The sequence below is a fragment of the Empidonax traillii genome, unplaced genomic scaffold (assembly GCF_003031625.1).
Source record: "Empidonax traillii isolate 1590-97213 ecotype Southwest subspecies unplaced genomic scaffold, ASM303162v1 scaffold58:size1836614, whole genome shotgun sequence".
NCBI classification, from domain to species: Eukaryota; Metazoa; Chordata; class Aves; order Passeriformes; family Tyrannidae; genus Empidonax; species Empidonax traillii.
In genome coordinates, this window is record NW_020955251.1 from 1,705,314 (window position 1) to 1,719,461 (window position 14,148).

Genomic DNA, 14,148 nt, shown 5'->3' on the forward strand with positions numbered 1-14,148 from the left:
CCTTCCACTTTTAGTTAGATTGATGCTGAGTGAATGGGCCCTCAAAATGGGAAATGTCTCAGGAAGAAGACCAAAGCTCTCCTGTCTTACCCATGTGGGACAACATGTGAATCCTGAACACTTCACAAGTTTGAGCATTCATCTGCATGTAAATGAGAGATGAAATAAGGTTGCAAATGATTTCTCATCCCAGCCATTTGATCTGGCACTTTTTTCAATAGGACTCCTTGTTACAATTGGGCTCTTTTACAAGAAATTTCCTGGTTGCACTTGGTTATTTGCAATAAATGCAGAGCTGGGCTAAAAGACAGCATATTATCCAGTTTCCTTGGTAGTACTTTGGTTCTGTCAAAGGATTTACTCTGAAGACCAGGTACTTCAGCTGATGGAACAGTAAAGGGGAGACGCTTAGGAAGAAGCTATGTCTCTTTGCCCTATCAGACAGTTTCTAATTTCTCTTTGCAGTCCCCATTCTCACAACTTACATCTTTGAAACAACCTCTCCATACCACTTTAGATTTTTAAAGGCAATTCATCTGCCTAAAGGATAATGAGCAGAAAACCAAACAAACAGATCATCAAGATCATAATTTATTTTTAAGTTGCTGTCTTTCTGTGGGTTTCCTACAGAGCCCTGACTTTTGCTCTCTGTTGCTGTGCAGAACAGAGTTTAAGAAGACTATGGGTCTGAGACCATGAAGACTCTGTTACTTTACACACAATAACAACACTAAATGAAGAGCTCCAAAAGTTAGGTTTTAGTCCTGTTTGTGTGTCACTGATGACATGTGCTAAGGAGGGCAAGAGAATTTCTGAAAAGTGTATTAGCAAAATACAGTTTTGATTGCAATTTATTAACACATTTATCAAAATGGATGTTAAACAATATAAACCCTACATTTGGCCAGAGAGCTGGACCTCATTGTAATCAAGAGCTAGAGAACAAGAATGTTATGAATTGCTTTCCAGTGGCTAAGAAAGGGAATAAATTCAAAGTGCTTTTTTTATGGGAGAAGAAATCAGCCGACTGTACTATTTCACAGTTACAGTGTATGGTTTAGGGCTACAATTACAAATCATAATTTTCGAGGGTGAACTCCCCGTTTGGAGAAAACAGTCTGAGTAACTGCGTCCCTCAGGTGCATGCTAAGGAAACGCGCCCGGACTGACAGGGTCCGTACATCAGATGCGGAGGCATCAGCAGGTCACTGCTAATTGCAGGGCTGCAAAGCGATGCTGCAGCTCCCCTTCTGCGCTCTCAGAGCTGGGGGGCATTCCTTGCTTCCCGCTCTCTCATGATGTTTTGTTGGGGGAGGGCTTCTTAGACACTTGAGATGTGCCTTTTCTCAGGAGTGAGAGAAGGTCGCTGGAAGCAGACGTGATGCTGCTCGGAGGGAGGGGAATCACGACTTCCAGGAACTCGCACACCCAAGATTAACGCGGCGCTGAACAAGGGAGACAACAGGGCTGAAGGCAGAGTCTGCAGCCTCCAGCCCACTCTCTCTCCCTGCACATCAAGGCACTTAGAGCAGAGAAGAAAAGGATCACCTCGGCGCCGTCCTCTGTGCCTCTAAAAGCTGCTCTCAGACGCTGAACCGACTTTTTGTCACATGCTAAGACTCGTGCATTGCAAAACTGTGTAAGGGTGGAGTGGGGAGAGCTTGTGTCTTAGCGCATCTCTAAACTCTCACACATCGAACTGGTCGTACCCGAGCGCCGGAACCCACCACCACCTCCTTCAGGAGCATCGCACAACCATCACTGGGCAAACTGGCCAGCCAGGCTCACTTGCAGAGAGACCAGAAGGGGATGACACACCTAACTGCAGTTGTTGGAGTTACAAAAGTTGATATTTTCTTATAACTGCACAGATTCAGAGTGGGTGCTGTGCTCTCGACTGCTGCAGACAAGCTTTCCCAAAGCACAGCCCGTGCTGGGCAAAGCTCAGGTCCTGGAGTTGGCTGGAACCAGGCACTGGGCTGCCCTCATCAGGCACAGTCTGCATGTGATCACCGAAGAAACCAAACACAAATGGTACAAGACCTTCATAATTGTATAGAGATGTGTGGAACGACACACAATAACTGGAGGAGAGAAAAGTGAGGGCAGCTGGATTGCAGTTTTGGATGTAGGCACTTCTCACTGCAGGCTCCTAAATCCTGCACTGAATTCAGCCCCAGGTTTCAGGGGCAGCAGCTGCATTATGCATTTTCCTCAGAGTGTCAGCTCTCAAGCTTCTTAGAGCAGGGACATTCATCATCTACAGAACTGCTGGATTATTTATCATTGAGAAAAATCAAGCACTCATACATTAATTTAAAATATTAATATCAATCTATTTGTCAGCAAAACTCTAAATGGTTATGAAATATGTGTGGTGCAGCAGATTTTACTTACAGGAACACCAAACCATACCTTAATATCTCTTTCACTGGAATTCATCTATAAGCCCTGTGACTAAGATATGCTTTGACTTTAACACCTCTCCAGTGCCTTGCTGCTTTTCTTTATTAAAAAGGATCCCAGCAGAGTATTTTTTTCTTGTTATAGATCACTTTTGCCCCTCACAGTAGAAAATGTGTGCTCACACTAATTTCTATATAGCAGATTATTACTGTTTTTTCTGTGATGATCAGATCTGAACTACTTGTCCTGGTCAGAAAGATTTATGCATCTCATTTCAATAAGAATAGGCCTCCATTTGATTTTAAAGAAAAGACAGGATTGTTTTTTTAAACATCTGAAGTTAAAGAGGATTACAGAGACCTCTGGAAAAATAAAAGATGCAAATATTTTATTTACATTTGCCTAATAATATTGTCAACACAACAGGCTTATTTTAAAGCTTAGAGGATTTTAACATAGTTGGTATCGTAGGTTTTTGATGGTAGGTATAGGCTAGAGCTGCTAGCTGGGACAATTTAGACAGATGGGAGGGGAACTGTGGATTTTATGGGTTGGTTGGGACACTAGAAAGAGAAACCAAGATGCCTGTCTGGGGTTAGGTCAAGACACATTCATGGAAAGCCCTATTCATCCTCTTACAGCCTGGCCACACAAGGAAAATCACGTTGGCATAAAACCGTCTCATGAGTTGGAATAATAAATCCACGACTGGTGTTGGGATCAGTGCACCTACTCCAGGTGAGAGGGACATCAATACCTCCCTTAATTATAGGGTTTATCAGCCCTCTCTGAATCCTCAGAAGTGTTCATCCCCAAATTAAAATATTTATTTTCATACGTTATCCTCTCTTTTTCAAACTAGAATATTTTGTTGGCACACAGTGGGTCAGATGGAGATGAAAGGATGAATGGGAAGAGGACAGGGTGATTTCCATCTTCTGATTCAAGCCAGATCTCATCAGAGCAGCATAAAAAGCCCTCCAAAGCTAACAATGACAGCCAAGTGTTTTGTTCTACAGATTTCCTTAAGTTTTTGGACCTTGGGAAGGTGAAGTGATAAGTGGGCATAGAGTTTCTAGTTTTCTTCCCATGTCTGTGCATGACATTTTGTATAATCTTTCTCAAGTTATTAAATTTATCAGTTCCTGAGTTTTCTTATTTGTAAAATGGACACAGCAAAACTTCAGTCCCTCACAAGGCTGTTGAGGAGCACAATTCATTAAAATTTATAAGATGCATTCAAGTTTTTAGCCAAAAGTTACTGTATAAATTGCAAACATCTGTTTCCCTACAGAGCTGAATATAAACCAGAAGAAAAAAAATAATCATGTGTACAGGTTTTATTGTGCTACCATAGCCACGTCTATATTTTCATTTATGGCCCAAGCTGAAAAGTTATAGGTAGGTATTCCCAAGTGGCACATCCTTCTTGAAGAAAGTGTGACTCTCCTTTGGGACCTTTGGGTCCTTTAGGACCACCAAAAGCCTCTGGACTGGGTGGATTCCTCACTAACAGAAGTAACATGAACTCACTGACTATGGGGTCAGATCTCCAAGATCACTGCAAGACTTTGATACCATATTGCTAACAGGAATTGGAAAACTATATGGGCACAGAAAAATTAACATTAAATTAAGCAAGAGGTCCAAGTATTTTCCAAGTATTTTTACCCTGGATGAACAGTAAGCAAGAGGGACACAATACAGTTAATTTAAATATCACAGTTGATAGACAGATGTTAAGACAGATTCCTGTAACAAGTGCTATAAAACAGGAATAAACAAAGGTGGCTTTGTGAAATACGCCAAAACCGAGAATGATAAGGGACAAAAAGTAATCTTTTTGGGGTCTTGTATATGTGAGGATTCTAACTGGTCTTCAGGATAGCTCAAAGATTACTTATATCATTGTAGTGCCAACACTGCAATTTCATGGTCTTCTTAGGATCTTATAATATGCCATGGATATGCAAAGCCAGACAATCTGTCTCAACTCCACCCATAAAATGAAAAATCTAGAATTTAATGAGATGGCTGCTAAGGGATAGTTAATTTCATTAAAAAATGACAAGAAGAACAACCTCCTGTTTCAATGGAGTCTTGGGGAGAAAGAGAAGAAATTAAGAGATAATAATTGGTTGGCAAACAGCAAATACATGAATACCTGAACAATGAATTTGTTACTTGCAGGCTGGTCAGAGGGCTTAACTGCTTGGTCTAATTAGGAAAGCTTGGTATCTAATTACTCTTACATTCCAGTATTGTGGGGAAAAAAACACAAACAAACAGCCTCAAAACATTAGAGACATTGCATATAACCAGTAGCAAATTTAAGTAGGGACCAGAACTCTCAGGCTCTATTACTAGCTCTTGACTTCTCCTGGGCATGCAATTTAACCTCCCTATGGAAGATTTTTCATAAGCACCCAAGGGATTAAGAAGTGCAACTCTCATTAATTTTTATTAGACTTGTAGAACCCCCCACCCCTTGGGTCCTTTGAAAATCTCCCTCCCTGTGTTTTTTAGTTGACTCCCTGGTTAAATAGGGATAATAATTACAACTGAGCAACCTGTTTAAATAATACAGTTATAATATCACTATTATTTTCATAGATTATATTCAGCACTGAAATAAATGCATCATAATAAATAATGCAAAACTTTAACATCTGTTCTGGTTAGTAAATAATTCACAAGTCAATAATTAATTTTCTAGCTGTTCATTTATAATTCATAAATATTTGCCAAATATTCAGAATCTGAAAATTTTTATCTGAACTATTATGTGAACTTTTCCTTTTAATTATTACATACTTGCCACTTGTGTCACTTAGTCGGGCATTTAATTAATGCAGTATTAGTTCCCTGTCCAGACTGAATGAGTGAAATTTTTCAAATATTGGAAAGAAAGTCACTGTCAACACTCAGCCATGAATATTCACTTAGTATGACTTTTCAGTGCCCACAAGAACTCACAGTGCTTTGAGGACTCACCAACATTTTCACGATCAGAATGATTTATGAAGTCAATCTTAGTGCCGTTACTCATGTTACGTATACTCATACTATTAGACTTCATCTGTCAACTTGCCTACTTCCCAGTTCTTCCATTAGCCAGTTCTTCAGTTAACTCCCAGTGCTTACCTACTTCAGCTAATTATTATCTGCCCAATAATCAAAATTTGGGTGGGAATATTTTTTTAAATGCTAACTTTTCTAACAGAGAAAATATAGCTTTAAAGTATTCATTCAATAATTCCCCTAAAACTTAAATGCCTTTTATACCCCTGTCCCATTAGTTTATTCTGAAAAACATGCAGCGCTAAATATTGCAAATAATCATTACCACCAGTGTGCATTTGTAATGTAGTTTAGCAGCAAAGGACCTGAAAGACTGAGATTATCCAACCTGGGACACCTTCCCTGGCTGGTTAAATTGGGTGATTAGTTTCTGTAGGCTATTTGGGCTACAGGAAGTAATGAGTGTGCCCTTGCTCTGGGCTGAAGTGTTTTGAGGAGACATATCTTGTTCTTTTTCCAGTAATTCCACTCAGGGCCAGAGCAGCTTTACTCTTTAATCACTTCATGGAGAAACTGAGCCCTTAACTGCTGACTGAAGATGTTCTTGTTGTTTTAAAAGCAGGACAAATAAATATTCACTTGCTGCTTTCCCCTTGGAAGGGATCTCTGCATTCACCAAATGCTCCTGATTAGGCCTCTGAAATAGTCCAGAATCAAAATGGATAGATTCAGTCTGGTTCCCCAGAGGGTGCAAACTGTGAAACTATTTTACATCTGGATTTAAATGCTTGTTCAGAATAACATTCTGCATGCAGCTCGTGCCTCTGTGGGCACATGGGTAAAGGTACAGGGGTTAAAAATGTGTCTAGTAGACAGGCTCAGGGCATAGCCTTCTGTCTGCAGCACCAACGGCTGCACTTCTTTCACTAATTAGACCTTGATCAGATTAATCATGTATGCAGTCCTACTGAATGCAATGGGACTACTGCTGGGGACAAAAGTAAAAAGCAAGTTTGAGTGCTGCAGGTGGTTAGATCATCAATAATTGGAGCCAGAACCTTTCATATAGCAACTCAAGTAGGGAGAAGCTATCTTCTACCCAGCATTTCCATACCTATTACTTCACCAGAACCATTAGGATTGTTATACAGTGAATATCCCTGAAACAGCAAAGTATCATTATAATGGATTTTTTGTTAAGAGTTCATAGCATCCATAAGCCTATTCACACAGCAATGCACAGCTACAAAGCTTTGAAGAGTGGGGTTTAGAGAGTGGAAAAGTAGCACAAAGGTAATTCAATATGATGCTGGTCTCACAAACAGTATCAAAAGACTAACTTTTACATAGATCATGACATTTACTTTTAAAGCTAAGAAGTTTTTTTTTCTACTTCATATTATTCTCATTAGGAAGCTACACTTGTTATGGATCTTTTCCCACTCAGGCACAGATGAATGAGACAAAAAGCCAGATATTTAAAACATTAATACAGTGGCCTGATAGCCTGTAAATAAAGCTTTGTTGATTATCCATTTGCTTTAAGTGTCTCATTTGTTAAGCCACCGTTTTTCAGGTCATCTCTGCAGTTTAATCCAAAGTAGCTATAACAGGTACTAGCCCTTGAACAAGCCCTTGATAAGCATCACCCACAGATGTAGGAAGCAGATGGCAGGTGTGTTCATTATACTCTGCTGGGAGGATCTTTGCAACTTTTAAAAGGGATTTGGTGCAACGTAGGACAGGGTCTACATTTACATCAGTGCTAAAATAAATTAAAATTACGTTGAAACTAGAAAAATACTCAGGGAATTGCTATTATAAAAGCTGTCAAAGACCCTGCTACAGTTTCCTTCTACTTTATTTAGATCTAGTCACCTGTACACTTGTTTAGCGATGGACACATACTGATCAGGGAGCTGGAGCCCCTCTCCTAAGAAGAAAGGCTGAGAGAGGGTTTTTTGTTTTGTTTTGTTTGTTTTTGTTGTTGTTATTGTTGTTTTGTTTTGTTTTAACCTGGAGAATAGAAAGCTTTGGGAAGATCTTAATGTGGCCTTTCAATACTTACAGGGAGCATTTAAGAATGATGGAGAAAGGGACTAGTGATAGGACAAGAAGTAATGGTTTTAAACTAAAAATGGGTAGATTTAGATACAATATAGGAAAGAAATTTTTTATGATGAGGGTGGTGAGACACTGGAATGAGTTGCTCAGAGAAGCTGTCAATGCCCTGTCCCTGGAAGTGCTCGAGGCCGGGTTGGATGGGGCTTTGAGCAACCTGGTCTGGAGAAAGGTGTCCCTGCACATGTCAGGGAAGGTTGTAACTAGATGATCTTTAAAGGTGCCTTCCGACCCAAAGCATTCCATGAATCTATGATTTCATGATGTTGGCCCCTACTATATATATTCTAAGGTGATGTTGGCTCCTGATAAATAGTTAATTATTCCATGCAACAACTTCAATAGGGCAGCTTGAAAGAAAGCACCTGAGAATGTGCTGGTGAGTTACAACAACTTCCAGGAGACCAGATGTATCAGTATAGCTCTTGAAGCATGGAAATTGAATCTGGTTGTTCCACGTCCTTGGTGATCTACAGGACAGAAGATAAGGCATTGGCCATTGTCTCCAACTACTGCTTAATTTTTCTCTTGAAAACTGGCTGGTAGACAAAAAACTACTGGCAGAATAAGGTTCAATATTTTAATTCCTGGCCAGATCTCCTGATTTTCTGTGTTTCATGACAGATATATGACTTAGTCCTTTTGGGCCTTTTTAGGTGCACCACCTCAGTTCCCTGGTGAGCATGCTAGTTTTATGGTTCATCTGCTATATGCAAACCCTGCTACTCAATGAGTAATCTGCATGGTGATTTGCTCACATATAGGCATGGTTATAGGCATGGTTATTAAAGTAGTTGGCATAACAGTGAGGGGTTTTTAATAATAAGTAGAAGAAAGTTACTTTCAGAAATAGAGTTTATGAATCAGGTCGCCATTGTTCTAACCACATCAGGGAGTTAAGGTTAAAGCAGGATACACCTCATTAAATATGTGTTGTACCTAAGTCACAAAGATGTTACTTACTCCCACCACCTAAAGTATCAGGATTTTTGAAAGGGATTGGTGATAGACTCTGAAAGTTTGCAAACTTTGGTAAAGAAGCCGATTTCAGGTGAAGGTGTAGGGAGGCTTATTGGGAGTGAAGGAATTCATGACAGTTTGCTCAACCTTTTCCTCTCATTTCTTAAATAATGAATGATTTGAATTGAGAGCAAGTCAACATCTCATTATCTGATGGACCTCCTCCCAAAAGTCCCATCAGCATGCAGATTCCCAAAGTGCTGATTCCCAAAGATGCACAGACTTGTCCAAGCTGTTATGAGTATCAAGAAGCATTTTATACGACATGCTATTGGAAATAACTTTACACTCAGTGTCAAGTTTACCCTAAGCATGTTTGGTGGCAAGAGTTCCTAATAAATTATAAGCCTAGAGAAGCCAAAGGAAAAGGAAGCATTGTAAGTTCTTTGCTGCAAAGGGACTAGCTTTTTAAAATTATTTTTTACGAAGTTATGACATTTTGCCTTTGGATGATTTTCTTGGCAAATACTGTAGACCAGTGTCAGAAGGGGAGGAGTAGAGTGACTGTAACAATACTTTCTATTATATACATCACACACTGGCTTTTGGTTCAGTCGACATAAACAGCTTTGAATTCCAAGGCTAATTCAAATTGGATCTTAGAAACACAAAGTCTTAAAACATTTGCACCAAACTAAGGGATTACACTCTTATCTTATCCTTAGAAAAGCTTTTGAAAAAAATATGGTATCTCAGATTTTAAATTGGGTCTTCAAAACCCTCTTGTCTGTAGCTGTGTCATCTGCTTGGTTGCCTATTGTCAAAAGGTAAAATGTTGTATAGAGAAGGGGATTTGCATAAATTGCTATCACCTGCTGGCCATCCAGGTTAATGAAAGCGGGGGAAGGAAATAAAGGCAGGAAGCTTTTGAGCCTAATCTTTCTTGACTGTTTCTGTGCCAAAACAGATGAGTAAAATATTACTGTAGTTGTCTTCTTAATTTGCAGATCATTTACAACATGGGCCTGGCCTTGCCCATTGCTATCACTGAAATCTTTATCTCCACCCACTGAAATCAGTCATCAAAGGGTGGAGGAACCTTTGGATTGCACGGATGTTTTTAGCCTTCTGTTCCCCACATGCACCAGAAAAGATGTAGTACAGGAAACTGGGGGAACAAGCTGTAGCAAAGGAAAATTACTCCTCAGTGGTTTGAGCAGAGCAAACACAGCAATTGAACAGTCAGGCTAGAAACAACACTCGAACAAAAAGCATGTTAGGGAAGTGCTTATACTCTTAAGTTAATTGAACATTTGGTAAAGAGGGGTTGAAATGGCAATCTACAGCACCCTTCAGCTACCTAAGGGTTAATTAAAAAGGTGGCAGAGCCAAACTTTTTACAGAAGTGGTAGGTAACATATGAGGACAATGATCATCAGCTGTGGCCTGGGAGATTAAGATAGCCCAAAAGAGGCTGAGGAGTTTCCACCCTCGATGGTTTTCGGGACTTATCAGGACCTTATCTTGACTGATCTGAGAATGTGTCAGTTTGAGCTGGACTTGGCCTGGACCTGCTTATGTCCCTTGCAATCACCCTTTATGTGATCATAAATAATGTTAAGTGAACGTTAACATGGTGGATATAACTATTTACACAAAAGATAATGGAAAGTATAGCAATTGTGAAAGCAGTAATTTTGTTCTGAAGGGTAAAGAATGTTTCTGAGAAATTACTACAACATAAGGAATTTTACCAGTATCATCAAATGAATTGGTTGTTGTAGTCTCTGTTCTTTCCTGTTTAGACATTTCACAGGAAACTACCATTAATATTCATGGGGATTTTATATTTACATCAGAAGAGCAGATCACAAAATAATAGACAACACTCACCCTCAAATGAGTCTCATTTCAAAGGGAGTTTCCACAGTGCACTCTATTGTCTAACACAGTTTGCCGAATATGACTTTCCAAAGTTTTCTCCTTTTTTGAGGGGGGGCAGCAAAGAAAAGGAAATTTGGCTTGTTGAGGATTTTTAAACAGTTGGTGAGATTGACCAAAGCATTGCCTAGAAATCTAAGAGAAAAAGTCACTGCACATGTGCCAGGCTATTCTGTTTTATGTGCTGTAACAAACATATTACCACATATATTAAAACATATTGAACTATGAATTATTATAATAGTGAAGCCCTGGCTTATGGCCTGTATAGTTGATCTACACATGAAAAAGGTGTTTGAGGTAAGTCTGCATTATTGCTCACGGGCAGATCAGTGCTGATACTGCTGCTTGGTTTATCTCAGGTGCACCCAGCTCACTGCACATGCAGTGCAGTGCAATACGTGTACTTCTTTTAGGGAAATCTCTGATTGATCTGTAGGAGGCTTATTCCTGACTATATGAATAAGTATAAAAAGCAGTCTTGTTATACAGGCAGTGCAAGGGATGCCCACGGAAGGTTAATCCATTCTCAGAAGTTGCTAAGTAACAGTACCTGGAGCTCAGGATCACTAATTACTCGACAGCTCATCTCCAAAGACTTTGACTCGTGTTTTATTGGCTGAACACCACTATTTCCTGGGAGTCTATTTGGGCTGTATGGGTTGAGGGGGGAAGAAAAAGCCCTGAGTTGATTTATATCAGTGGAGAATCTTATTTGTCTCACAACTGAGAAGTTTGAATTAACATCTCAGTAAAAACTTCCTAGTCAGGAGAAAAGTCCTTGACTTCTGGACCAATATATACTAATATACCAAACATTATACACTTCAGCTACAATAGCCCTATCTCTTTAGAATGCTAAAATTTCATTAGAAGGCAGGTGAAGTAAGCTTGATTTTGTCAAGCTATCATGTGATTGCCATATTAAACAGAGAATGGAGCATACTTACATTCAGCATATCCTAAGTACATCATTTTTGTTTGCTGGAAGTATTTTTCTGCCTGCTATGAATCCCACTCCCCCCTTTTTTTAAAGACATAATCAATTGAGTCTCCTCCCAGCATACAGGTAAATAAATATGTACCAGCAATAGGATTAAGGTCAAAAACATAACCAGTGTTCTTCTGTAAGTACTCAAGATTAAAATAAATATATTTTTATTATTTCTGTGAGAAATCTCTCCAATATTTGAATGCTGTGACATTTGAACACTAATAATCTTTTGGGCTCTCCCTGAGATGTGCATTTTTGTCAGAAAATACTGTAACACATGGCTTTCAGATTCAAAATAAAGTTCGAGCAAACCTTTGCATAAATTAGGAATGAGACCAAAGCCAAAGGACCTGCATTTGGTTCACAGCTGCCATTCTAATGTTAGTGAGTAATGATGTACAAAATAGAATATTAGCTAAAGCTTATTTAGTGTAAACATAATAGCTATTTCAAAAGCATTTAAGACCAATATAAAATATACCAATTCATGTAAAACATAATGAACATGCAATTCCTTGTAGAGAAAAACCATATTTTACAGGACTTTGGCACACAGTGTGTCTGTAACTGAAATAAAAGTCAATATAATTTGTCGTATAATTTAGACATAGCTTTATCCTCTTCTACTCAAATTAATATATGGGTTAGCAATTTATGTGCCAAGTCTCAGCTCTCAGGGATTAGAAACAGCTGAGATATACTGCAACATTGAGGTTTATGATGTGAAAATGCTGACAGACTCAAATAAAATGGCACTGCTGCTACATCAGGTTGGAAACCTGATCCATGAACTATTGCTGGTTGGTTGTAAATGTCTGAATCCACGGCTTCAGTCTAAAGGGTTTAAGTTTGCCCAGGGGATGTTGCCTAGCCTATACCTCTTTGTTTACAATACTCTTCCAAGTAATATTGTACTGTAAGTGAGCTTCAAATCAGCTACTTGTAAAAATACTACGCTGTAGTGGATCACCAGCACAAGGCTTGCATGACAGCTGAGCCTGCTTAACACCTTAAAGAAGGGATTAACAGATGTATTTTCTCAAGCACTGTGTGTGAGCCTCCTTCCTTCTCCTACACCTCTGTCTGTGTTTGCAGCACTGTGGTCCCTGTCCTGCTCTGATCCCCCCGTGCCCAGCACACCTGGTTATTGCAACCAGCTCTCCAATTCAAAGGCATCCCAATGAAAAAGGACATTCTTCGTAAATACAGTTTTTTGCTATGGCCTTACCCTGAAGCTGAAATGCCTAGATTGTGCAGAAGCTCACAGCTAGACTTCAGGCTAATCCCTCTGGATGAGGGTGTTGTGGCTTTCACCCAGCAAACCTTGTTGTCAAAGTCATTTTACAGTGCAGCATGTCCCTCTCACCGAGGAGCCTTCTCCGTGAGTCCTGGCCAGCCTGGGCAGTTATAAAGGAAAAACCCAGCTGCAGTCACTGCATTTGATCCCCACAGAGATCATTATGTTTTACTGTTTCCTCAGGCCATGGCTAAATAGGGCTTGTGGTGCCTTGGGAGTATAAAGAGGAATTTTTCTTTCAAGACACATCTCTGCTTTCTACAATACTTCTCCAAAGTACAAAAAAAGTAGCAAAATAAAAACAATCAGGAAGTAGACTCTGAGTGCTGTACTAAGCATGAAATTCCCCAGGGTGTGAGGTAATTGCAGCATCTAGCTGTCATGGTAACAGGCAACGGCTGCAATTAATAAAATTTAAAAGTGTGCTCACTGTACATAGAAGATGTTAGGTACGACCTCCAAGAGCCTGCTTGTTTAAGGCACTCCAACCTTCCCACTTATCCCATCTGAAAATTTGCCTGATGCATCTTGGCCAGGCATCAGATTTTCTTCAGGGATTTCAAACCTTTGTGCAAAGCCACTGCCAGCCGTTCATAAACAGAATGATACTAAATTTCTCTGCCCTGAGGAATAATACCAAACACTTATCATTTAGAGAACGGAGTCTTCAGTTTTCCATGATGTGTGCTCTCGAATACCAGGAACTAATCTAATATTGCACAAACCCCCTTTCAGCGCTCGGCTCTCCAGCCGTCACATCAGCATGGTTCTCTAGCCAGTGTCATGCTGCCCTGGACCTGAGAAAATCAATGAAGGTTAAAATCACATACATGAAGACATTGTGTTGATCTGCACTGCCATTAATTTAAGCCATTTGGGGAGGCTAAAAAGCAACCCAATTATTCTCTATTTGCAATTCTAGTGTAGGGCTAATACACAGAGCAATACCTGGTACATAAGGAAATGTAAACCTGTCAGTTTGCTGCTAAGTGACCCAGCTTATACAGATGTAATTAGAAAGTTATTAAACCAGAGTCCCTTTAGCCATGGCTTCAGCTGAACAGCTCTGCTACTAATACTATCCATTAAATTGCATTCATTTGTAGCTGGAGCACTATCACTTTTTAATAGCATTACTCGTAACAATCAACCAGCATATGCTGCTTTGAGCATTAATCCTCTCCTGCCATTGACTATTTATAACCACAATATACATTAAAATTTAAAGAACTGTAGTAGCACCAGGTTTGCAGGTTGTGATTAGGAGGCACACCCTCTCTTTGAGTTGTGCAGGCACCAAGGACCAGACCTGATCTCTCCTGGTCTGAGCACAGGAGGCCAGAGGGTCTACATTGTGCCCCTGGCTGTGGTAGCTCACCCGGGGTGATGTTCTACCTGGGCAAAGGAC

General features: G+C 39.8%; 1 protein-coding gene across 1 annotated transcript in view; it reads right to left on the reverse strand.

Moving 5' to 3' along the window:
* The window catches only part of LOC114055541 (receptor-type tyrosine-protein phosphatase N2-like), a 240,855-nt gene that overhangs the window by 128,166 nt on the left and 98,541 nt on the right, over positions 1-14,148 (reverse strand). The window lies entirely within an intron of this gene.